Source organism: Stegodyphus dumicola, chromosome 7 (genome assembly GCF_044657685.1).
Source record: "Stegodyphus dumicola isolate Sdum_Otavi_A_Nest chromosome 7, ASM4465768v1".
NCBI lineage: Eukaryota > Metazoa > Arthropoda > Arachnida > Araneae > Eresidae > Stegodyphus > Stegodyphus dumicola.
Window position 1 is genome coordinate 173,138,677 of NC_140774.1, and position 25,682 is coordinate 173,164,358.

The following is a 25,682-nucleotide window of genomic DNA, read 5'->3' on the forward strand; positions in this document are numbered from 1 at the left end:
AATATTAGTATTATGGTAAAAAGAACTGAACAGTGGCCCAGCGATAAAACTTTGAAATTCAACCCGGCTTCATATCTTGGCCAATGCGCTGGCTGGATAAAATGTTTTCTGCGCATCTTGAATGCCAGACAGTTCCCTTTAAAAAAATCCTCCACGAATGCATCATTTTCTCTAGGTAGATACTTTCAAGGGCTTTGCCAAAGTCCAATTAATTCTAAATTTTGCTAGTGAACTTCTGGTCAAAATATTCATCATTTTAGTGACGAAATAACAGTATAAGACAATAAACGTGATTTATACTACTCAAAGAGATATGGTGCTATGCAAAGCTCGATTATGACAACCTAATAACTATTAGTTTCTTTTTTTTAATCATGGGAGGAAGACTAGGATAAAACAAGCTATTAATTGCTTTAAGCCCCCTAAAGCTTAAAGACCTAGGGATAGGTTTTATCAACGTAGATAGTAATTAAACCCAGGTACTTGGTGTTTGGTGAACGTTTTAGTGTTTCGCTTTCATTAATTACTTCCTCTTAAAAGTAAATTAGCTTTTTGTGTAAGTTAAATAAGAATAATTTTATAAGACGTATAGACAGAAGTAGCGGAAAAAAAATTTATGTTTATTTCTGTCTAACGGCTACAATTCACAATTTTTTAAAACGTGCCTAAAAAGAGCTTGAACTTATAGACTTTAAGACAAAGCTTTTTTTATTTTACATACTTTTTAAAAACTTATGCGAGGATTTTCTTTTAGGCTTTTTAAATTGTATTCTTTTTTGAGCATCAATAAATTAAAAAAAATATATACACTGGTGTGCAAAAATTAACGACGAAGTCGAAAAATTAGCATATCAGCTGAACGAAGAGGCAGAGCGGACAGAAAGACCAATCAGGAGATTAAGTAAGGTGATGTAGTGTATGTAGCACATACGCAGATATGCAGGTACACGTGATGGGGGAGTGTCTGAGTACTATACAGCATGTTGTCGGTGTAAGATCAGTATTTCTGGCAAAGAGATTGCACGCCGTATAGCAGTTAAAATCACACCGAGTTGCTGCCTCAGCGAGAAATGGCGAATAATCAATCTGTTAGACGACATCTGGATGCTTTTACCCGAGGTCGAATCATTGGGAAGTTGGAGGAAGGCCGCAGTGTGACAACTGTGGCTGCAGAGTTCGGAATTGCTCACAGCATCGTTTCACGACTTTGGAGACAATTTCAAACTACAGGTAAAGCTATCCGGGGGTTTAGCAGTGGTCGCCCACGAGGAACCACACCCGCAGATGACCGGTATATTGCCTTACAGGCCAGAAGAAACAGGCGGCAGACAGCGGGAGAAATCGCTAGACACACGACACAGGCGACTGGACGACCGATATCGCGTTCTACCGTGGCCAGAAGACTGCACGGTGGTGGTCTGTTTGCACGACACCCAGTACGGTGTGTACCTCTAACGCCTGCCCATCGGAGAAGGCGTTCTCTGTGGTGCCGGGAACACCGGAATTGGAGAGACAATGAATTTGGACGAGTACTCTTTACAGATGAGAGCAGATTCAGTATGAGTAGCGATTCTCATCGCATACTCATCTGGAAAGAGCGGGGAAGCCGCAATCATCCCTCGAACATCATTGAAAGGGACAGGTATGGAAGTGGCGGTGTTCTCGTTTGGGGAGGCATCATGCTTGGTAGTCGGACAGACCTTCACATTTTCGACGCAGGTTCAGTCAACGGGACCCGTTATTGTAACGAGATTCTTCTTCCATATGTGCGTCTTTTTAGAGGCGCTATGGGTCCGCAGTTCCTTTTCATGGACGACAATGCACCATGTCATCGCACAGTAGCTGCCGAACAGCTCTTAGAGAGTGAGGATATTGAACGTATGGATTGGCCGGCAGGATCTCCGGATCTCAATCCCATCGAGCATTTATGGGATTTTCTAGGCAGACGCTTGGCAGCTCGTACCTTACCACCAGCAACGATTCCGGAGCTTCGATTGGCGCTACAAGACGAATGGGCAGCAATGCCTGAACAACTCGTTGACACCCTCATTCTCAGCATGGGCAGACGCTGTGAAACCTGCCTAGCAGTCAGGGGAGATCATATCCCCTATTAAAGACCGGATGTTTCTTGCTGGACACCCATCACAGGGATGTTTCGGCCTTCAGTCGCATTGCGCTCCATGCTACTTTTTCAATAAAGCTTCTTTTTATCCCTCTGATTTCTCTTTTAGTAAGTGTTGCTTACATTACTCATGTCCTTACGTGTTGGGGATCTTACGGTATTAAATGTGTTGATTTGGAAAGCTTTTGTACAAAGTTATATTGAAAAAACCGTCTCGTCCTTAATTTTTGCACACCAGTATATATATAGTCTAATTAGACAAGTAGGAGTCTAAAATCTAGACAAAGCATTTCGCTTTTCTGTATATCTATTAGGTGTCTAGACCAGGATTTCTCAAACTATGCTACATGTACCACTAAAGGTACATTACATTATTTTTGATAGTGCAATTTTTAAACAAAAGATTTAAACAGATTTTCAAAACAATGTAAAATAAAGCCTTTTTTGGTATATATATATTGGTACACATGTTTTTATTCTGATTTATGTAGTACAAAAGTTTAAATATTTGAGAACTCTTGGACTAAGTGATAATTATCAATGTTCCGAGTCTCTAATTTGAAATAATTTTTTAACAGTGCTTTGTGTTGTAATATTTTCAATTTTCGCATTTTTTAAGAATCTAATAAATGCTAATATACGCTCTTTTGCAAAAGAAAAAAAAAAAAAAAATAGAAGCACTAAGAAGGACTTTTGCAATCGTGACGAAATTTGGTATGCAAAAACATCTTGATCGAACATGCAAATAATCAAAGTTTCAAGGCAAATGAATAGGAATTGCGATCATAGCGCGCAGTTCGCAAAGCATAAAACCAGTAACAGAGGCGGAAAATTTATATTTTTTTGTTGTTGCCGTTGTAATTTCGCAAAGAAGCAACAACGAAAGATGCCATTACGACGATATCGAAGACCCTTACAGACAACTAAACGACTTCGATCGTGGTCACATTGTAGGGTTGCGTGAAGTTGGGTGATCATACCGAGCAGTAGGCCGCCACCTGCAGCGTACAGACACTGTTGTGCAAAGATGTTGGCAGCAATGATTCCTATAAGGAAACTGCCGACGAAATGAAGACTCTGGAAGGCCAAGTATCACAAATGCGAGGCAAGATAGGATGATTGTTTGCCAGGTCCGAACCGCCCCAACGATATCATTGTCGATTATACAACGCACTACACCCACGTTTATACCTCCCGTGGTACCGTCCACCATGTCACGGCGCTTGTGGGAGGCGGTGTTACGCTCACAGACGCCTTTAAAACGTTTGTCGTTGACCCCACAACATCGGCAGAGTCGTGTCGGAGTAGTGTCGCAGCTGGTAGTGTCACCTAGAGTAGTGTCACAGCCGATCATCATGGCTGCCATCAGACTGGCATCGTATAGTGTTCAGCGATGATCGTATAGTGTTCAGCGCTTCGCTCGTAAAGCAGATGACCACCGTGTTCGTGTATGGAGAGGACGTGGCCAGCGGTCCCAATCAGCCTTTGTTTTACAAAGGCATACAGCCGTAACCCTGGTGTGATGGTGTGGGGCGTTATTTCTTATGACAGCAGGTCATCTTTAGTCATCCTGTGTACATCTTTAACAGCTCAACGATATGTTGATACCATCCTGCGGCCGGTTGCATTACCCTTCATGGTACGTCATCTTGGGGCCATTTTCCAACAAGATAATGCCAGTCCACATACCGCTCGCATATCTCTGGACTGTCTCCGTGCGGTTGATACTCTTCCTCGGCCAGCAAGGTCACCAGGCCTTTAACCAATTGAGCATGTCTGGTATATAGCAGGCCGCCAGATTCGGTCACCACAAAATATCGCAAATCTGGAAGGACAACTGATGAATGCCTAGCAGAATGTGTCGCAGGATGACATTAGGAACCTCTACCACTCCTTGCCTCGACGAATTCAAGCATGCATTGCCGCCAGGGGCGGTTCGACCAACTACTAATTTAAACACTCAGTGGGTGATTGTGAGCCGAATCATTTTATTATCTGTGTGTGATCTATAGTGTACCTCCAATGTATTACAATGTATTACACATATTCAATTTCATCAAAAACAACCACTTCCTTCACGGTGCTTCGATATTTTTGAATCTTCATTTTGTACTTGCGAAACAAAAATGCTTATATCATTTGAAGCTATAACTGCTCAAATTTTTAGCCTGCAAAGTATTTTGCTTATTACATTTATAACAGCTCTCTTTGCTCGATAAGGCCTTATCACTAAAAGAAAATGTTTGATAAGCGTTTTTTATTAATCTGTAACACATATAGCTCTCTCTGTCTCTGTGTATTAATGTTGGATTTAAAAGGCTTATTTGATTCAAATTACGTTTAAAGTTTAAAAAATAGTAACCCACATGTGTTATTATTATTATTACACCAGAATACTGAACTAGTGGATGAAATGAATTTGATGATGCAAGATCAGTTACCCAATTTTTAGTTTAAAGTTATTCAATAGGAGAGTTTTGTTCCCACAAAAGTTAAGAAGAACTGTAATCTTTCAATGTTTCATTACATTTATCTAACGTGAAGTATTTGCTGATTAATAAAAATTTTGAATTTCGCAAATAAGTAAAATCCTTTTTTCCTGTAGGTGACAGTTTTACGAACTAGCGTGAGAATATACTTCGTGCAGATTCTCAGTCTTTTGACTAATAAAATCCACCATCCAAAAGTAGGCAGAAGTTGTTTTGCAAGATTGTGTAACGCATTTCGTTTTCAATATATTTCGTTCATGCATGCAGATCTGAAATATTGGACACGAGTGATTACGTATTCCTGCCAGTTAGCTGAAAGACCCACCATGATGTATTCACGTGGTGTAATAATATGCACCGTTAATTCTATCATGAATATATAAATTCTTGAGTGTGCAATCAATTTATACTGTTATCCGACGTTAACTTTACACACATAAAAAAAATGTGTCGTTTTTCAAAACCAGTATTTAATGAAGCTGAGTGAAATTAACTTAAAATGGGTAATAATACTTAACGCCCTAATCAAAAAATTATTATAAATGCATACTAATTCTAAATATAAAATTCATAGTGAAATATGCGGAAAATGAGAGAGAAAGGGCATTTTATAAAAATTAAATGGCTTAAAAGTAGATTATTTCTGAACTATTTAATTATTAATTTTTCCTTCGTTCTGACACTTTTGTCAAGGTTGTGATCACTCAGAGTCCTAAGTATGGGTCATTAAGGAGATTTCATCCACACTGGAAACTTGCTTGAAAATAAAAGCTTGAAGCAATGAATCGACTCCTTTCAAAAAGCTGTTGTTAAAACTTCGGAGATTCTTGCAGATTGCTGATGTATTTCAGTATCGCTTCTTGGTGCGTAATAAACATTTTCTTTCGCTTAGATGTCAGTGTCTGACTGGCCACTTTATTCAACAGGTGTCTTCGCTTTCGAGAAATTACTGATTTAGCTATATACAGGGTTACAGCCGAAAACATCGCGGGAAAAACATCGCAGACGAAAACGTCGCGGAGAAAACAACGCAAGGCGAAAACGTCGTGCTACAAAACATCGTGGGAGAAAACATCGCAAAGAAAAAACATCGCAGTTCTAAAACATCGTGGTACAAAACATCGTCGTCAAAAATAAAGCGGTTCAAAAACTTCGCGGTTTAAAAACATCGTCGTCGAAAACATCGTGGTAAAAAATAAAGTATCTACAAATCATCGCATGACAATAACCTCGTAAACATGCTTTTTTCAGGCTTTAATAACTGTAAATAGATATTCCCATAATGATTTGTGAAAGCAAGATGGAAAGAAGGATAATTTTTACTTTCATATTTTTTATTAATTAATAAATTTTTGCTGAGAAAATAAAAAGGAAACTTAAGCATAGAAAATTAATGCACTTAATAGAATTTTAAACCAACATAGTTAACTAACAAAGGCCATTAATAAATCATTTTTATAAAGTTTTTACAGGTAATTATTCATGAAAAGTATAATTTATAAGTTGCATTTAATTTTCTATGCTTAAGTTTCATTCTTACGTTTTCAGCAAAAATTTATTAGTTTATAATAAACTGTGAAAGTAAAAATTATCCTTCTTTACATCTTGCGCTCACAAATCATTATGGGAATATCCATTTACAAATATTAAAACCTGAAAAAAACAAGTCTGCGATGTTATCGTCATGCGATGATTTGTAGATACTTTATTTTTTACCACGGTATTTTTGACGACAATGTTTTCAAACTGCAAAGTTTTTGAACCGCTTTATTTTCGACGACGATGTTTTGTACCACGATGTTTAGAACTGCGATGTTTTCTCTTTGCATTGTTTTCTCCTACGATGTTTTGTAGCACGACGTTTTCGCCTTGCGTTGTTTTGTCCGCGACGTTTTCGTCCGCGATGTTTTTGCCGCGATGTTATCCGCGGACACCATATACAGATAATCAAAGCTAAATGCACCTCCCAAGAGCAGAGCTTTAAAACTTTATATCCACATGACGTTGCAATTATTAGTCCAAAGGGGCTTTGTCCCTGAAGGACTATACTAATAATAATCTGCATAGAAATGCTCGTCACTTAAACTCTATCATCAGAAACCTTTTTTTTTAGTCCAAAGGGGATTTCTCCCTTTGCTGACTATTGTTTTCGTTTTGCGATTTTGCTTTGAATCACTATAAATGTCTGTTTCACTTTTCAAACTGTTGCCACCAAAAGTTAGAGTCCTGCATTATATTTGAAGAAATTAAATAATGAAAAATCTTCATAAATGTATGTATATTTCTCGCATTGTGATAAAGGGCCCACCAGCGGCCGAGCGGTAAAGTCGCTGAACACTGGTAGTTCGGTCCGAGGTTCGAATCCCACGAACGGGCTGGCTGCATGGGTGTTTTCGTGGTTTTCCCCATGTGTAACGTGTATATGAGCCAGTTTCCCTTATAAAGTCCTCCACGAAGGCATCCCTTCCCTTAGGCAGATAGCCCTCGAAGCTTTGCCATAATCACACACACACGCATTGTGATAAAACAACGGTACATAGAGCCATCGAATTTTGAATGACGTAATCCTCCTACGATTATGGGCATGTGGAAGACCAAATTCGAAATTTGGAATTTGTTTTATAATCAATTTCATATTTTGTAAAACTTTAACGAATTTTTGATTAAAAAACTCAAGGATTTCAAAGCGAGCAATGGCAACACTCTACGGGCGGGGGAAACCTTTTTATCTCCAGCGCGCGGATCTGTGTATCGGAAATTCTAAAGATATGCTCATTTTAAAATTATTTTGCGATATTGCTATTGAATTGAATTTTATGGTTTAAAAGGGCGGGTAATCAACTGAATTTTATGGTTAAGGGCAAAGAGCGTGATATTTAATAAATAAAGGTAACACATAAAACGTTAAAAAAAAAAAAACGCCCCTTTGGACGTAATTTAAAATCTGAAACCTTTCAGATTTTTATACCTTATTATAAGTCCGAAAATCACCGCACAGATGTATTGATTTCCCTCCAGATGGTTTATGTTTATCATTTTCATCACATAGATCCTACAATAATCTATCTGTGATTTTCAGCATTTGCAGTGGGCACACAGAAACTTCGTCAATAATTATCAATGATTATGAATTTATGTAACGTTCATAGCTATTATTTGCCCAGATAATGTAATCTAATAATCATATTGCGTTGCCCAAAGTATAAGCCATTATCTTTATAAATTTATCAAGGGCGCCTCACGCTTTTATTATTCGTGATTAAAAAAAAAGAGATACATTTTTTAAAGAGAATTAGTTAATCCCTTGTTCCTGTAAAACTGTGTGATAATTTTTTTTTCGGTTCATTAATTATTGAGTTTTAAATTAAAACTTTTTTATGGAAACCTTTATTTTATTTTTATCACTTTTTCGGTATCAGTAGTATTTTTATGGCTGCTATAATTACAGCTTTTATCTTTGTGAATTATTAGTACTTTTATTATATTTTATGCAGTCGTATACTTATGAATTTTACCTAATGATTTTCTGTTAAATATTTATCTTTTACCTTTCATACTAAATAACAGCTTATGTTAGCTTTCGGTGGCACATACTGTAATTTTATTACTTCCGTTTCACAATAAATTTACTTCGAGTTACCGATTCGTTGAGATCTCTTTTATAATTCCGTCGTATGAGCAAGAAGAAGTGGTCAAGGACACATAGCAAAATAAACAGCTATAAATAGCTCAAGAAGAACAACAGAGAAATAGTAGATTTTCCTTAGCACGCGAAGAATATCGCAAATCACAGAATAAATTCACTAAATAAATTCTAATCTACAGCAATAATCGCACATTTATGAACTGACTTACTGAGCTAAGTTTCTTAACACATCTCACTCGCTTAACGCAGTCATATTTATAGGGTTGCCGGAGCTTCTGGAAACTTTGGGAAAAATCACTTCTAGAGTTTCGAAAATACGTTCTTCGAAAAATTGCTATTCCCGTCAGGAAAGGTTTTTTGTTGTATCTCTTCTATTTTCATAATTTAAATGTTGATTGATCCATAGTTACAAAATCCTTAGCATTATAAATAAAATTTTAAAAAAAATCTGAAAGGTTTCAGATTTTAAATTACGTCCAAAGGGTCATTTTTTTTAACATTTTGTGTGGTACCTTTATTTATTAAATATCATGTTCTTCGCACTATCGCGCACAACCTCGGTATTGCGTACCACATTGGCTTTGCCCATGTGCACATCGATCTATTTTCACTTAAAAACATCCAAGAGTTGCACAAACTCGGCATCGCGCACAACCTCGGCATTGCGCACCCCATTAGCTTAAAACATAAAATTCAGTTCAAGAGCAATATCGCAAAATAATTTTAAAATGAGCATATCTTTAGAATTTCCGATACACATTCTCGCGCGCTGGAGATAAAAATGTTTTTTCTGTACAACGTTGCCATTGTTCGCTTTGAAATCCTTGAGTTTGTCAATCAAAAATTTGTTAACGTTTTACAAAATATGAAATCGATAATAAAACAAATTCCAAATTAAAAAACCGATGCCTATATTATTTGGTAGCAACAATTTGAAAAGTGAAACAACGCTTGTAGTGAAGCAACGCAAAATGCCAAAACGAAATTAATAGTCCTTCTGGGCAAATTGTCCCTTTGGACTAAATAAGCATTTAGAAATGTAATATGTGTGCACTAATTCGATTAAACAAAATTATTATATAAAATTCACCAAATAAATAATTAAAAATAATGCACCATGAAAAATGTACAAAAAAAGTAGAAAACATTAAATAAACATACATATTTATATATTTTTACAATCTGAAAAAGGGACAAAATTTTACTTGCTAAATGTAACTAGAGTTAAGCACATTTAAGTTTGCCTTCGAAACAATAAATTGGTATTAAAAGTTTATTTTGGATTTGTAATGTTAATTAATCCCTTTTCTGCAGATCTATGCAGGATGGAAAGCAAATAAACGTTTAAGGAATTTTGCTGTTTTTACAAAGCGTTGATAAGAGGCCTAATATCCTGTTTTGTGGAATTCGCGGAGAAAACATTGCGTAACCACTAATTCCGTTTTTCTTATGAATGAATATGATAAATCAGTAGGTGGTGGTAAAGTTCCCAGTTAATGACGTCAACTCCACCACAGGTGGCGTATGTGGTAAGTAGTTCCTGCTGATTGCAAAGAACTTTTGATCTGGATTTAAACTGCAGAACTATGAACTATGTAGACAGCAAACTTTGGAGGCTTTCCTCTAAAATGCACATGGGAAAACTAGTTTGCAAAATGGGTTTGATATAAAGGAAATTGTTATTTTATTTATTTACTTTTATTCATTTGCTAGAGGTTTTATATAAATACATTATGGAATCTGCTGTTTCTTTTGGGTTATTAATTAAAGAGTTGGAAAACATTCAATGATACCATTTTATTTTCGTTTTGCATCTAAAAGCAAAACTTTGTATCGTGAATATTGCGTAGGCAGAAAGTGCAGATGGAACAACGGACTATTTTGATCCGCGTATCAGATAATACCGTACGCGCTCACGTAATGCTCGCACTTTTTTTTACTAAAATTACGTCACTAAAATGCAGGTGCGGACATTACACGGGTCGTTCGAATGCCGCACTTTTTCTTGTGAGTAATTTTGGGTGTAAATTTCATTTTAAACAGCCAAGTTAAGTTCTAAGTGGAAGAAAATGACATAAGTAATAAAAGCATCAAATTTTAAGTGTCCAATATGGCTACCTAAAATTTACAAACTCATTTTCTTCCATCCACATAGATAATATAAATTATCCCGTTTACGTTATCACCACTCCGCGCATATTAGTTCGCACAGAAGCACAATATAGAGGGGTAGGGTACGAACTGCGCCAAATTTGATCGAAAATCTCCGTCCCCCTCTTTTCTAGACGTTTCCTGTCTCCCATTTCTTACCAAGAAGATTGGGTGCTACAAAAAGTCGTTTATCGCCATTAATGGGACATTCTATTGAGACTGCAAGCCTTTATTTTCGTCTATCAATATTGTAAAAATTGTGCATGTAAAACAAATATTAATTTAAAGTCTGGCGTGTGCTAAAAAATAAATTTCTTTTACACTCATTTTAAAGTTTTATGATGCTTAAAGAATGATTAGCCAGATCTTTTTTATTCTCTGTAAGAATTAAAAAATTTGGTACTTTTCCGTTTTGCCGGCGCAAGCGATAAAGTCGCCAATAATGGTACAACCGATGCCAAACGGAATATTCTCGCTGGTAACCTTTTACGCCTCATTCAGATAGTTCAGTTTTATGTCTAATGCCATTTTCGGCAATTAAATCAATTAGGATGCAATCACAGCGCTTACCCGAAGCCGAAAATATAGAAAAGGTAAAGTCAAGGGTTAAATTCATCAATTATAATGAGAATGCATTAGCGAAGTAAAGCACTGCAGTTTTACATAATTTCTGAGTAAGTTATTCGTACGAATTGAAGTATTTCTTGCATTTAAACTTGTGTTCCAAATTAAGATTTAACTTGAAATTAATGTAGATAATTACTGAGAGCATTATATTTTTGTAGAGTAGTATACGTGAGATGAGATCGCTTGGGGTCACGTGATATGAACCGGCGAAACAGGATGTTGAACCATGAAAGCATAGTAAATTCTTAAATTAATGTCTTTTTATAAATTTATTGTCTTTATTTATTGGCTTTTTATAAAATTTTAAGCGATATTAAAATGTTTATGCCTTCAAAAAAGAATTCTTAGGACTAACATTTTTTTAATATTTTTTGTGTGTATAATGTATGTTGTCGCCAATAAAGTCTGCTTGGCGAGATTTGCGCCGGCTAAACGGAAAAGTACCAAAAATTTATATATATATATATATCAGTTTTGAATAGTAAAATTGATAGATTAATGACATACACAAAACTGATACATAATCAACGTGTCAAATATCGGATTTGTAGCTCACCTTAAATAAGTTTCTTGTCTAGATAAATATTAACAAATCTTCTTAGATAGCAGAATGGTTTTAACTTTCAAATTTACCATTTTAGGTAAACAGTTCTAATTTAATTATAAAAATTATCTTTATTAAATCTAAAAATTGGATTTCTTAAGTCGTTCTAAGTCGTTAATCCATGCCTAAATTCACACTAATATTATTGCAATATATTCCCGTATTAAGCTTCCCATTTTTAATCATTGAAGTTATTTTAAGGTTATTTAACTTTGTTACAAATTCCATATTTTAATACTAGAAACGTTTAAATATTTATTCTGTTTTCCATCTGATGTACTTTGGCATACATTTAATTTCTAATACACATTTAATTAATAAACTAATAATTATGAGCGTAAGCAGAATTTTCATAATTAACCAAAAAATAAATAAGTAAATAAATGAAAATAAACTCCCTTATATTCATATCCTGGGATTTTCAGTTCCCTTTTAATCCATGCCTTTTTCACATATTGTTGCACTGTACTCAAGTTTTCATGTATGTAGAATTTATATACTTTGTATTGTATTTATGCCAATTTATATTTAAATGATAATTTTTACAAATTCTTGCATCACAACTCTAGTTAACAGTGTTTCTAACACCTTGGCAAAGCTTAATCTTCAGCATGTAGCTTATTTTCCAACCTAGTTTCAGTGAAATTTAGTGAAATTTTAGTGAAATTATTTGTTTACAAAGATGGTCGCTAAATCACACTAATAATATTTTTAACTGTTGTAATTTATAATGCAACGAGTTCATGTGATTTATAATATAATTCATTTATAATTTTTTCAGCAGTATTTAAATTAATAGCAGATACTGATAATGATATACATTTAGATTACAATGATTTAGATTGCCATTGCCTTTTTCACTCATGCTTTTATGCTACATTCCTAATATTTCATAATGGCATACAGGTAAGTTTAACTCATTCACCAAACATGCAAATCTCTAATTCAGCCCACTTTTGTTCTTACGTGTGCTGTATCTTCTATTTTCTTTAATATATTGTTCAGCCTAATTTCAAAAGGTCTTGTGAAAAAGTCACTAAACATTGGTAGTTCGACCCGAGTTTCTAGTCCCAGCTCTTTCTTTTTTTTGTACTTATTTACTGTATAAAAATGTAGCGTAAAAATTTCAGTTCATGAAGTAAAAATACTTTTTTAATTTATTCTTTAAATATATTGCAAAAATTTTCACCTTTACCTTAGCATATCTTTTTACAAATCCCTCTAATAAGAAAAAATAAGGAAAGAAATTAACTCAGTTTCGGTGATTGATACCTCGGTGCAAATTATATGTAACATTTTTCCAAAAGCGTAGAGTTTATATGGATATCAATAAATTAAGGATTATTTCTCCATCTAATTTTCTTAACATGTTTATTCCAGAATTTTCTTTTCACACTGTAGCGTTGAACTTTATGAGTTTTCTATAATCATTCAATTTCTCTAGCCATAGCAACTTCGCATACCTTCTGACTAGTAGTTATATTTTTAACCACTGTATTTTAATTCCTGTTGACTATCAGTACATTTTCACTTGTTTCACAAGTGCAACTTTTATTTTATACGCAAATTTACGTAAAATAGCATTAAAACTTCAGTTATGCGAAGCTCCTGATCGATTGCTTGTTTTAGATTGAATGAAATTAAGCTTAATGTTACTGTTAGTTAGCTTGTTATTAATTTAATTGTATGTTTCTAACTAATTATATGTTCAGATATTTCCAAGTATATTACACAAACTTTTGCATCCTAATTTTCAGTTTTTGGTTAAAAAAATAAGCTTTTATTTATTGAGAGGCCTGATTGATTATATTAATTTGCAGTACTGTTTATCTAATTCTTTTCTTCTAGATAAATTTTAGAAAAACTTAGCATAATAATTTAAATTTATTTACAATTTATACGTCAGTGATCCAAACGCATAGTAATGTTGTTATAATAAATTTCATGCTAAGCTTTTTTTTAAAATTTAACTATTAATTTCTGCAAACATTTACATGATTGCTTTAATTAACGAAAAGTATTTCTAGCACACTTTAACACACTTTGATATGGAATAATTTTTTGCACTTTATTAAATTTTCCAGTCTAGTTCAAACATCTTGACTATTATTGATGTAATTTATTAAAAATATAATTTGTATGCTTTATAATTATTTAATTTATGATATTATTATCATAAATGAAAGATGTTTGTAATGCTAATATGTATGTTTAATAAAACCTTTTATTTTCTTTGTTAGCTCTCGCATTTATTACTGTTATTCAAGTAATTAGCCTGCTTGTTAGATAGTTTTTAATTGTTCTTGTGATATGTAATTCTATTTATTTATTTTTATTTTCCTCTTCGCTACAATTGGCTTCGAAAAGTTAAATTGTAACCCTGTAGGCAGCAGGGGGGAAGAAATTTTGATTGGCGCAGTTGGACTATAGCTCGACCCGGGGGTATTTTCATTAGCGCAGTTGGAGTACACCCTATAGGGGCACAAATTAACCAACATTTGCAATTATAATATTTACTTTTACACAAATTAAATAAACGTTGGTTCTTTTAATATCTTGCACACATTATTTTTTTAAAAAAACTATTCTGACGCATTGTATGAAAATTTTGGTTTTAATGTCTGCGTATGCGAATGTAAAATCTTTCTGCTGAAAACGGTAGAATAAAAATACACAAGAAGGCAAAAGAAATGCATATTTTTTTAAGATGTTTATTGACTAATGTTATTGATTGAAGCGCGATGTTAAGAAAAATATATTTTAAAGTAAGAAATTCTTTAGTTTTTGGGGTGCAAAGATTATGCGGGTCACTTTTTTTTTTTTTTTTTTACATAAAGTTTATCTGTAAAGTTGGGGTGCGGAGATTACACGAGTGTGTACGGTATTTCATAATATAAACGTTCGAAGAGGTTGACTACAAGCTTTATTTCCTGAATTTTTCATTCAACATACGTCCTTCCAAATACAGAATTTCTCAAAATAAGGTTATTGAGATGACATTGTTGAGATGGGGTAGGGGATCTGCAGATATTAAATCTTGAATTTTTACGCGGTGTTCTCAAAGTAAAAACTCTAATTAGTAAAATATTTGCTATGCTTTAATACAGGTCTCGGCAACCTATGACCCATTTTATAAATTTATGTGCTGCACTTGAGTTCCGAAAGTAAAGTATAATATATAAAAATAAATTATAAAACTTAAATACGAAATGAACACTTGAAGAATACAAGAATACATTAAAAAAAAATTTAAAAAAAAAAAAAAACCGAAATTAAATATGACAGTGACATTTTTGTTTTATTACTGTGTTATAGTAACGAACATGCGTTTTTAGTTTTTAAACATAAAAATTGTCTTTTAATTTCAAGGAAAAATCGATTAGTTTGACTACTGCGATTCATTAACCGTAATTCCAAAAAAATGGCTTTTGTCAGCATTCGGTTCCACTTACACATGCGAGCAAATATTTTCACACACAACCCAACTAGCACAAAAACGTTCAGAGAACGTTCAGAGCAAGTGCTTCACAAACGTGTCGGGAAAGTTCAAGCAGAACGTTCAAAATGCCGTCTATATGTTACAGTTCTAAGACGGGCAATAACACGTCAAATACTTGTGTTTGTAACACTTTCATGCAACGTGTCATTAACGTTCTAGTACAACGTTTTTGGCACGTTTTACCTGAACGTTCTGAACCACGTCTATGTATTGCAGTTCAATAACGGACAGTAGTACGTCAAAAGTTTATACCACTTTTGACGTACTACTGTCCGTTATTGAACTGCAATACATAGACGTGGTTCAGAACGTCTATGTATGTCTATGTATCACTTTTTTATAACGTTGTATGAATGTTCTTCTAGCGTTCTAACAGAACGTTCCTTTAACGTTCAGGCAGAACGTGGTGAATCACGTCAATATGTTACAGTTCAATAACGGGTTGTAGAACGTTAAAAAATGGTGTCACTAACAATTTTATAAAACGTTCCTTGAACGTTATATGGAAGCTCCGTTACCTCCTAACAGAACGTTCCTTCAACGTTCTAGCAGAACGTTTCTTTAACGTTCAGGCAAAACGTTCTGAATTACGTCTGTAAGATGTAGTTCATTAATGGACAATAGAACGTCAAAATGTGGTACTAGTAATAATTTTATATAACGTTCCTAGAGCGTTCTTTGAAAGTTTGTTGTTATTTTGAGTTATCTCACTTGTCTGAAAGTAGCATCAGAACAAGCCCGCGAAATTCATCGTGGCAAGGAGTGCAAGACTATGTAGGCCTTGAGCCTTGAGCACCACATAGGTGACAGTAGGCCTTTGCTCGAGTCCTTTTCCCCTACCACCAACCTCTCGAGAGGACTTTCGACTCGCCGTATATTTAGAGTGCCTCCATACCGCACAGACGCTATACATTTACAAACATCCTGCCTTCTCCGGGATTCAAGCCCGGGTCCTTCCATGCGGCAATCAGCGTCGCTAACCACTGTCCCGGTTGGGCGGCTACATATGAAATTCATTTTAAATAAGAACAGGAGCAGCTTGACTACCGAAAATTCAGATGCTTAAGACGAGTAATTATAAGCCAGACTTGACTAAACTGGTGTCACAATTTCAACATCAGGGAAGCCATTCATATCGAAGAGGAAAATGAAGTTCATTCTGTTATGTTTGTTTTTATATTAATTGTTATTTTAATTTGTATGTTTAAAGTTTAAAGCCTATTGTAATTATTTTCTCAGTAAAATTTATCTTATTACTCGCCAAGAAGAACCGTTCTAAAATGAAAATACCATTGAGCTGAAGCGTCTTCTTAATACACACATTTCGATTGATTTTGACCCGCAGCCAAAATGCCTGCTTCAATACATAAAAAATAATAATAAATAAATACAAAAAGTTCTGTTTATTTACCTATGGGGTAAAGATGATATACTGTTCTGACATGACGACTCTACGTAAAAACTGGCAACTGACTGGTTTGTTCAGGTTGTGTATTGCTCACTGCATATAGACCTAAAATAAATTTATTATACACTCATGTCCATAAATTAAGGATAATTCGGAGTCACGCGGAAATCGAACTCTAAAATAAATACATCACCTGTAAAATCACTACACACATCTTCAAGAATCATATGCAAATCTCAGGAAGTAACCAGATGACGCCGATGGTACGTCACAATGACGAGAGTGTAAGAGAGTGATATATAACGAATACAGGCAAAGAAGTAAAATTGTTCGCAGGCGCTTTATAAGCATTTCAGTGCAATAACCGAATAGTTATGACACAAAGGACGCAGTTGGATGATTTTTTACGTGGCGGAATTATCGGCCGTCTGGAATGTGGGCGTACCCAACTGGAAGTATCAGACGAACTTGGAATCGCCCAGAGTGTCATCTCCAGGCTTTGGCAACGATTCCAAGATGATGGTAATGTGAGTAGACGTTACAGCACAGGTTGCCTCAGAGTTACAACGCCGAATGAGGACCGGTATTTGGCAGTTACTGCCAAAAGAAACAGACGGAGCACAGCCTCAGACCTGTCTCGTCAGCTCTCTTCAGCCACTGGTACGACAATTTCAAGGCAGACCGTGTACAGACTCTTAGGGCAGATTGGTCTATATGCTCGTAGACCTGTCAGATGCGTTCCACTTACTGCAACTCACTGTCGCCTGCGGTTAGCCTGGAGTAGAGAGCATGCATTGTGGACACCGCAACAGTGGGCTTGTGTGATGTTTTCCGACGAGTCCAGGTTTAGCTTGCGGTCTGATTCTCGCTGGACTTTCATATGGAGAGCTCCAGGTGCCCGTTACCACCAAGAAAACATCACTGAACGACACCGTTACGGTGGTGTAGGAGTGCTCGTTTGGGGTGGAATTATTCTGGGTTCCAGAACTGACCGACCTGCATGTTCAAATTGGAACCATGACAAGCCAAATCTATCGGGACGTCATTCTGGAACAACATGTACGTTTGTTTCGGGACGCCATGAGCGAACAATTTGTGTTTATGGATGACAACGCCCGTCCTCACCGTGTAAACGTCGTAAGCGAATACTTTCAATCGGAGGATATCACCCGTATGGACTGGCCAGCATTCTCACCGGACTTGAATCCAGTACAGCACGTATGGGACATGCTTGGCCGACGAGTTGCAGCCCGTCAACCTCCTCCTACATGTCTACCGGAACTTCGGAGAGCATTGCTTTTTGAGTGGTGTAATATCCTCCAAGATCAGATCGATTTTGATACTCAGCATGCCTAGGCGTTGTGTGGACTGTATTGCATCGTCTGGGAGACATACAATGTATTAACAATCATACCAACCATGTAATATTGTTTTTTTGTAAATAGGTTTTTTTTTTTTTTCGTAATTTGCTCCACGGAGAAAAAATCACTAATTTTTTTAATAATATCAAACATATAGCATCGTTTTTGCTCTTTACCTGTTGTTTAATAAATAAGCTTTACAAATAGGTCAAATTTGTTTTGCTTCTAACTCTTCCTTTGCCTGATTTTGCATTATCCTTAATTTATGGACATGAGTGTAAATATATGAGACGCTCTCTTTTTGACACAATAACCAGAACTTACAATTAATGTTAAATGCATAGGTAAGATAGGTAGGTCTCTCTAGAGTTTTAGAATATTCTGAGTCCTTGCCTTGTCTAAAACTGTTTGCGGGACTGGACACATCCTCTTGTTTTTTCGGTTGTATTTTACGTCCTCTGATTCCTTACAGTTGAAACGACATCAGAGGAGAAACAGCATCATTGATTTGTTACCCTTCGTGAAACTGAGAGGCTTTGGTGACAGACAAAATTAAGATTCTTAAAAACCAGTGGCGGCTCGTAGCTAAAATTAGTGGGGGTGTTATTCCAAAAACATTTTACCTTTCTTTTAAAATTGTGAAAAAGGAAACGAACAGGTATAAAAAAGAAAATTTATTTTGAAACTTCATGAAATCTTACAAGGAAAAAATTAAACATTTGTTAATTACTTTAACCAAAATTGTTACAGTTCAATCTTTGTCTATTCATTTAAAAATGAAATCCTTTCTTCTTGTTTTAATTTGCGCGAAACGATCAATAATTTTCTCATTGATCTCTGGATGACACCTGAGGAAAGTTTTCTATATTGAAAGCAATGCAAGCGCGTTAGTCTTTCGGAATTCCTAGTGCTTCTTAGAAAAGTTTTCATTCTTTTCAATGTTGAAAAGCAGCGTTCTGCCTCTGATGTATTCTTGCGAACTCTCAAGAGAATTTTTATCAGTAGTTTCGTAATTTCACCAAGAACATCATCTAGATTATTTTCGAAGATAAATTTCAGTAGTTCAATTAATTTGCAGTATTCATGGATATCAGACCTACGATGGAATACTTTTATTTCAGTTTAAAGCTTTTCTTTGTTCAATAGTACGATACGATAGAATACTTTGTACGATAGAATACTTTTAGTTCTGTTTCAAGCTTTCATTGGATATGCTTCAGTGGTCAGTACTATTTCTTCTGTAGAATGTTAATTCCTAAAACTAGCGTAGCATTTCTTGTCAAACAATTTAGCAGCTGCTAAGTGTTTAGTGGAAGAATATCTGCTCATTATATCAATACATAGTATAAAGTCACATATTTCTTTAGCTTCTGCTATCAGTGTCTTTGAAAAATTCTCATAGTACTTTGAGTTTCTTAATTCTAAAATACCAGTTTTGTAATATGTTACATATTCATTAACTTTAAACATACTAATTTCTCTGGATTGCATTTAGTGGTATATTATTTCAACATGAGGCATAATCTGATAAAAAAGCTCTAACCAAAACTTGAAATTATCGTCATTTAGATATTTTTAAATTCCTGTTGCTTTTGCAATAGTTTGATCTGCATTTGATGATGATTGAATTTCAGTAAGGCAACTTTTTAAAGGTTGCACATTTTCATGAACTCTGTTTATGGTGAAGTTCCACTTTGTGGAGGAATACCACACGCGCGGAGTAAAAAGGAATCACCTTTTCAACAACACGCCAGAATTGCGGCACTGCAAGAGCGACAGTGCTCTTCGCTCTACCTGGCCTGCGTGCTGTTTTCTGTGTGCGCATGCTCAGAACAGCCAAACACCACGTCGCTGGAACTGTGAAGCGCGCAGTGCAAACACAGACTTTCGTACCTTTTTCACAAACTGCGGAAGGGCTACTGACGTTAAGCTTACGGATTATGTATTTTAAAAGTGTAAAGAAAGAATTAAAGACTAAAGGGAACACTATATTAAATATTAAAAATAATAATAAATGGAAATAGGGGTGCTGCAGTTCCACAGTGCTTATTACGAGTCGCCACTGTTAAAAAGTCAAGTAGCCGTAACTGAAGGGATTATGATGCTTCTGTAATGTCAGAGCCTGTCAGAATAAACAGTAAATGTCTGACCAAAAAGAATAAACGATAAATACCCGACCCAAAATTTCCCCTGATCACATCTGTCCAACTTTTCCCGTCACATCTGTTTTCCTTGATTCTTACAACTGCGAATCGTGGCTAAACAATAACTTGTTAATAGTACATCATGCCTCTATTTTACCATTCGTAACAAAATAGATGAATTAAACGGATATTGCGATACTATTGTACAGACATTAGGTTATTTCGAAGCAGAAGACGTGAAAAATGAGCAATGCCCTGGCCGGGACTCGAACCGCGGACCTCTCGAATACGCATCCAGCGTGCTGACCACTACACCATGAAGGCGTGCTAAGAAGGCGGAAGCAATACCTTATATATTCCCTCCTTTTTAAGGAAGACTGGGGGATTAAGGGACCCAATTGCCAAATCCTGGTGGTAGAGAATCATCATCCACTACTTTTTAGTTCGGGCGCCACTGTAGAGACATTAGGTTATTTCGAAGCAGAAGACGTGAAAAATGAGCAATGCCCTCGCCGGGACTCGAATCGCCGGGACTCGAACCATAGACCTCTCGAGCGTCCGGCGTGCTGATCACTACACCACAAAGGCATGCTAAAAAGGCTGGAGAAATACCTTATCCTATTATTCTCATTCAATTCAGTGTAGATAAAACACCGAAGAAAGTGTGTTAAATATAATAATATTCTGTATGATTTTATTTTGCAGGTTGATTTGCCAACCGGAGCCAAAATGCATTTATCCGGTGCCAACTACATGTGAAATGAAGCACGCACAATGCGTTGGTGATGCCCCAAACCACCAACACTTCTATAACTTCCAATAGCATAAGGATAAGTAAGTAAGTTTGATCATTTTATAAAAATAATCGTGACTTTTCGTCTTGCTTGCTAATTTGTGTCATAGTAAAGTTTCGTGTTTATTATAGCTGATCATTATTCATTACTTTAGACATGTTTCAGTTTGCTGTTACGACTATCAGAAAAGTCCTTTATAGTTATTTTTTCACGAACACTATAAGCTTTACAGTAGGAGGTTATCTGATCAGACAGTTTTGCTATATATGCTGCTATTCGATGTTTTCCCACAGGTTTCGTGTTTAAACGTTGGAGGCGATTTTTAAAATCACGGTATATTTAGCTTCAGTTACTTGTAATGTTTCATTTGCCAATTATCAGAAAAATGAATAAGCCTATTAAGAAGTATTCATTACGACAGTAGAATTTCGTGTGATATTGTGAAATCGGTACTTTTCTGTTAACGGGTCACCAGTCGTCAAAATCGCACCAAAGGGCCAAATGTGGTAGCCTGCTCGTATCGCGTCATGAATTGCTAGGCAATGACGTCGTCGCAAATTAATAGGAAGAATGAAGATCAGACCAGTGTGTGGATAATTTATTCTATCTTAAATTTCTAGCTGCTGAAGCGGATGAATTTGCAGCTGCTGGATATGTACATCTGCAAATTGACCACAAATGCATCATTCCTGATCCTGATATGGATGCCTTATGCAAAATGGCGAATTAAACATCAGCGCCGAGTTCCTAGCTTACCGAAATTAAGTGACTCGCTTGCGTGAAAAGACGCAGATGTTTTCAGCAATGTTAAGCCATATGAATCGTTATCAACTGATCCAGTATTGTAACGTATAATAATTGTATAATTGGTAATGTTTCTATTATTCATCGTAACATACACTGTAAAGTCTATGTGTGTACTGCATAATTAGTATTGTAATGTATTGAAATTGTATAACTGGTAATGTATGAATTGTATAAATCAGTATCGTAATATATAACGCACTGCTGCAAAATTAGTTTTTAAATGTGTTATAATTGAATCATTAGTAACGTAACGTATTGTAAAAGTAGCATGTTACAAAAGCCCCTGTATGGCCATGTACTTATATTTTTCTCAGATATCAACAAACACTGGGACCCGGCCAGTTGGACGGCGGCGAACCCCATCGGCGGCTCTGGATAATGGCAGACGTGGTGCTGTACTGATTAACCATTACGGTAAAGGGACAGTGCCTACGTCCTCCGTCACTTATCACTTATCAACTGATCCTAAACCTGTACATCACTGGTAATGAAAAGCGTAACTGCCATTCGTGTGCTTTATTTTAAATATAATTTAAAAATTTGGCTAAATTTACAGCAGTATACCACATTGCTGACTTAAGGATTGACCTCCCTCTCCACGCGTGAATACCTACATAAATTTCACTGGTAAACTTGTGATTAACAGTCTTGATGTGTAACGATATTCTTGCGTTTAATTTTAATTAAAATGTTATCTAAATTGACTGTACCGCTCCATACTGTGGAAACCTATAAAAGGCGACTATCAACCATTGACAATCTTAACGATCACTTTTAGTATAATTTTATTTTAATAAATCGACTTAACAATTTTAAATACATTCAGCTTAAAAAATTCAGAAAACATCTTTTATGAATATCTGAAGCATTAATTTACTCAATCACTGACGATGTTTCTTAGCTCCATATATTGTGCCTGGTGTACAATCGTTTGATTTCTTCCCCATTTTATGTGCAAATAATCCCTCGGAAAATTTAAAAGTATGTAAACTTTCATCCTTCCATTGGAATTTATTTCATACTAGCGGAAGTTCCTGATGCCAGTTAAGTTAGATTGAAAGCAATGCATCTAACAACGGAGTGAACGATACCACTGTAATCCTTCTCTAATAACGATGAAAAAAATGCGATTCATGGTCATGCATTTTTCATTCTGATGCTATACTCACGTAAAAAATTTCGATAGAAAAATAAGCTAATTTTCTCTCATTATATCAACAACAATTGGCGCGCAATTTTTAATGATTTTCGTCTTTCTAATCAAATGGTCTTTCTAAACAAAGTTCAGATTTCATCCAATATTTCACCTATATTCAATTTTAGTCGATTAAATGTGACAAAAAATTGATCATAATTGATCAGAAATCAATAATGCGAACGAACAAACAAACACGCCAACAGACATTCTTCTTTATATATATAGATTGTGTAAAAATTATAAATTTTGACTAACAAACTCTACGATTTGAAAGCGAGCAGTAGCAACACTTTTCGAAATAAAGCACTTTTATCTCCAACGAACGAGACTGCTGCCACTCGGAGAAATGAGTGCAAAAATTAGCGCTTTCAGAGTTTTTAATTAATATTTCGGCCGATTAAAGTCGTACGAAAATGGGAATAGTCGAAATGGCTTTCCACAAATTTTTGGAATGGGAAATAATGTATTTAATGCTATTTTTATTTCATCGTGAAACTCAGAAATTTTTTTCTTATAAACGCTAGGATTTGAAAGCGAGCAGTGGCAACGACTTTCAAAATAAAGCAGATTTTCATCTCCAGCTTGCGAGACTGTTGCCACTCGGAAAAGTGTTGGCGAAAATTGTCGTTTTTCCGACTTTTTAATTAATATCTCTTATTTTAGCCAATTTTTTTTGGAAAAAAGTGGACGTCGACCTTTTCCAGGACCCAGAAAAGAATTGTAGAAAATTTGGGTACGATACTTATAGTAGTGATTGAGTTATTAGGTGACAAAGATAAAATCTCTGTACATTTCAGGTTGATCTAACACGGGCATTTGTTTTAACGTGGTAAAGTTTTTTTTTAATGTATACAGATTATTATAACTTAGTTATCTTAGTTTTACCACTTCTTGTCGCGTCTCAGAAGACTGATAATTAATTCTGTACAAGGCTTTTGCCCCCTTCAGACTGCGCAACAAAACTGAATTTTGATTGTTTGAGCAGAATTAGAAATATAACGTCAGTCATATTTTTTCAGAAATTTGTTTTTCGCCATTTTATTCCAAAACTTTAACCATAAATAAACATAACATTTGCTGTACACTTTTATTTACCGATATGAATTAATGAAGTCTTACACTTTCACATTCTTTATATCTTACATATTCATAGAATTATTCTGTTTTTCAAGCCAACGCAGAAATGTTCTAATCAAAATGTCTTACAAACGCTGAATTATAAACTACAAAACTTGGCAATTAAAGATGGTTTCTATACCTTACCGGTATTTTTAGCTATCCGTATTTCAGGATTTATATTGAATGAGTAGTTTTCAACTAGCTCTCCTAGTCTCAGCCAAATGTCAGACAAGATTAGCGGTAAGATGTAATTGGAATAATGGTTGGAAAGAACTCTTCCTGCGTCCTGAGAAAGGATTATTCTTAATATATCTTGTTTTTCATGTGTCAGCTTTGACGCAGATGCACTTAACGAGGCTCGTATGACATACAGACAGCATAACTTTTGCAAACAACAATGGGGTATATTTTAATCCTGCTATTGCAGACTTACTTATGATTGATGTGAAGTTATGATGGATTACGATAAATATCAGCTTTATGTCTTTTGGAAAACTTTAATTAATCTAAAATCTCTGCACGCACCGTATGCAATCTTGGCACACACATCTCAACCGATGTACCTGGCAAAGTGCATTGATCATAAGAGCAAGACTGTGATTTTATCTCCTTCGTGTAAGGTAATATTACGTACTTTTGCAATGGTAAAGCTAGTGGTTGAACAATTGCAATGATTGCCTCAATTAGTTGTATCTGAACTCGGACTTTGGGGGTTAGTATAAATTAGGGCTTCTGAAGCAAAAAACCGAGTAAATCATTTTAAAGATAATTGTGCTCCTAAACTGCAGATGCGTAATTTAACATTCATGGTGTTTCATTTAACACTAGTGTCTATATTTCACTAACGAGAGGCCAGTTAATCTCTGAGTAGTCAAAGCTACGATAGCCAGTGTATGCTGAGTTCAATTTCCGACATTAAATGGGATATATGGATATATGAGATTTTATGCTTACATTTACGGGATTGACACTGAATAAAATCGATACTGCACTAGATCGAGACTGCGTAGGATCAACGGATCATAAAATCGTCAGTCATATACGATTGGTACTAGCCAATATGATCTACATGATAAAATATTTTTTAAATTAAAAAAAATCTGAAAGCTTTCAGATTTTATATTACCCTCAAAGAGGCTTTTTTTCTTAATATTTTGTGTGTTACCTTTATTTATTAAATATCACGTTCTTCGCACTTAAAATTCAATTCAACAGCAATATCGCAAAATAATTTAAAACGAGCATATCTTTAGAAATTTCGATACACAGTCTCGCTCGCTGGAGATATTTCCCTCTCCCCTGTACAGTGTTGCCACTGCTCGCTTTGAAATCGTTAAGTTTATTAATCAAAAATTCGTTAAAATTTTACAAAATATGAATTAGATAATGAAACAAATTCCAAATTTCGGCTTCCAAGTGCCCATATTCGAGTGGAGGATTGCATTAGATGGCTCTAGGTACCGTTGTTTTATCACAATGTGAGGAACATGCATACATTTATGCAGATTCTTCATTATTTAATTTCTTTAATTCTTTTTGCTGTAAGTGCGTCTGTAATGACGATCAAAGGGGTCCGGCTATCAAGGGAAATGTCATCCTAAACCATAACGCTGGTTGAGAGCCTATGTGGCTTGCAATAGCCAAAGCAGGATCGGCACGCTGCTGTGGGCATCTCCAGACACGTCTTCGATGATCGTCACAACGCATTTGGAA

At 35.4% G+C, this 25,682-nt stretch overlaps 1 protein-coding gene across 6 annotated transcripts in view; it reads left to right on the forward strand.

Annotated features, from left to right (window-relative positions):
• LOC118182519 (prominin-1-like) overlaps positions 1-25,682 on the forward strand; it is a 355,539-nt gene that overhangs the window by 25,643 nt on the left and 304,214 nt on the right. For 3 of the 6 annotated variants that reach the window (XM_085821071.1, XM_085821069.1, XM_085821073.1), the window contains exon 2: positions 20,757-20,889. The gene's annotated coding sequence lies outside the window, so the exon portion shown is untranslated. The remainder of the gene's footprint in view (positions 1-20,756; positions 20,890-25,682) is intronic. The other 3 variants (XM_085821070.1, XM_085821068.1, XM_085821072.1) reach the window with 1 other exon arrangement.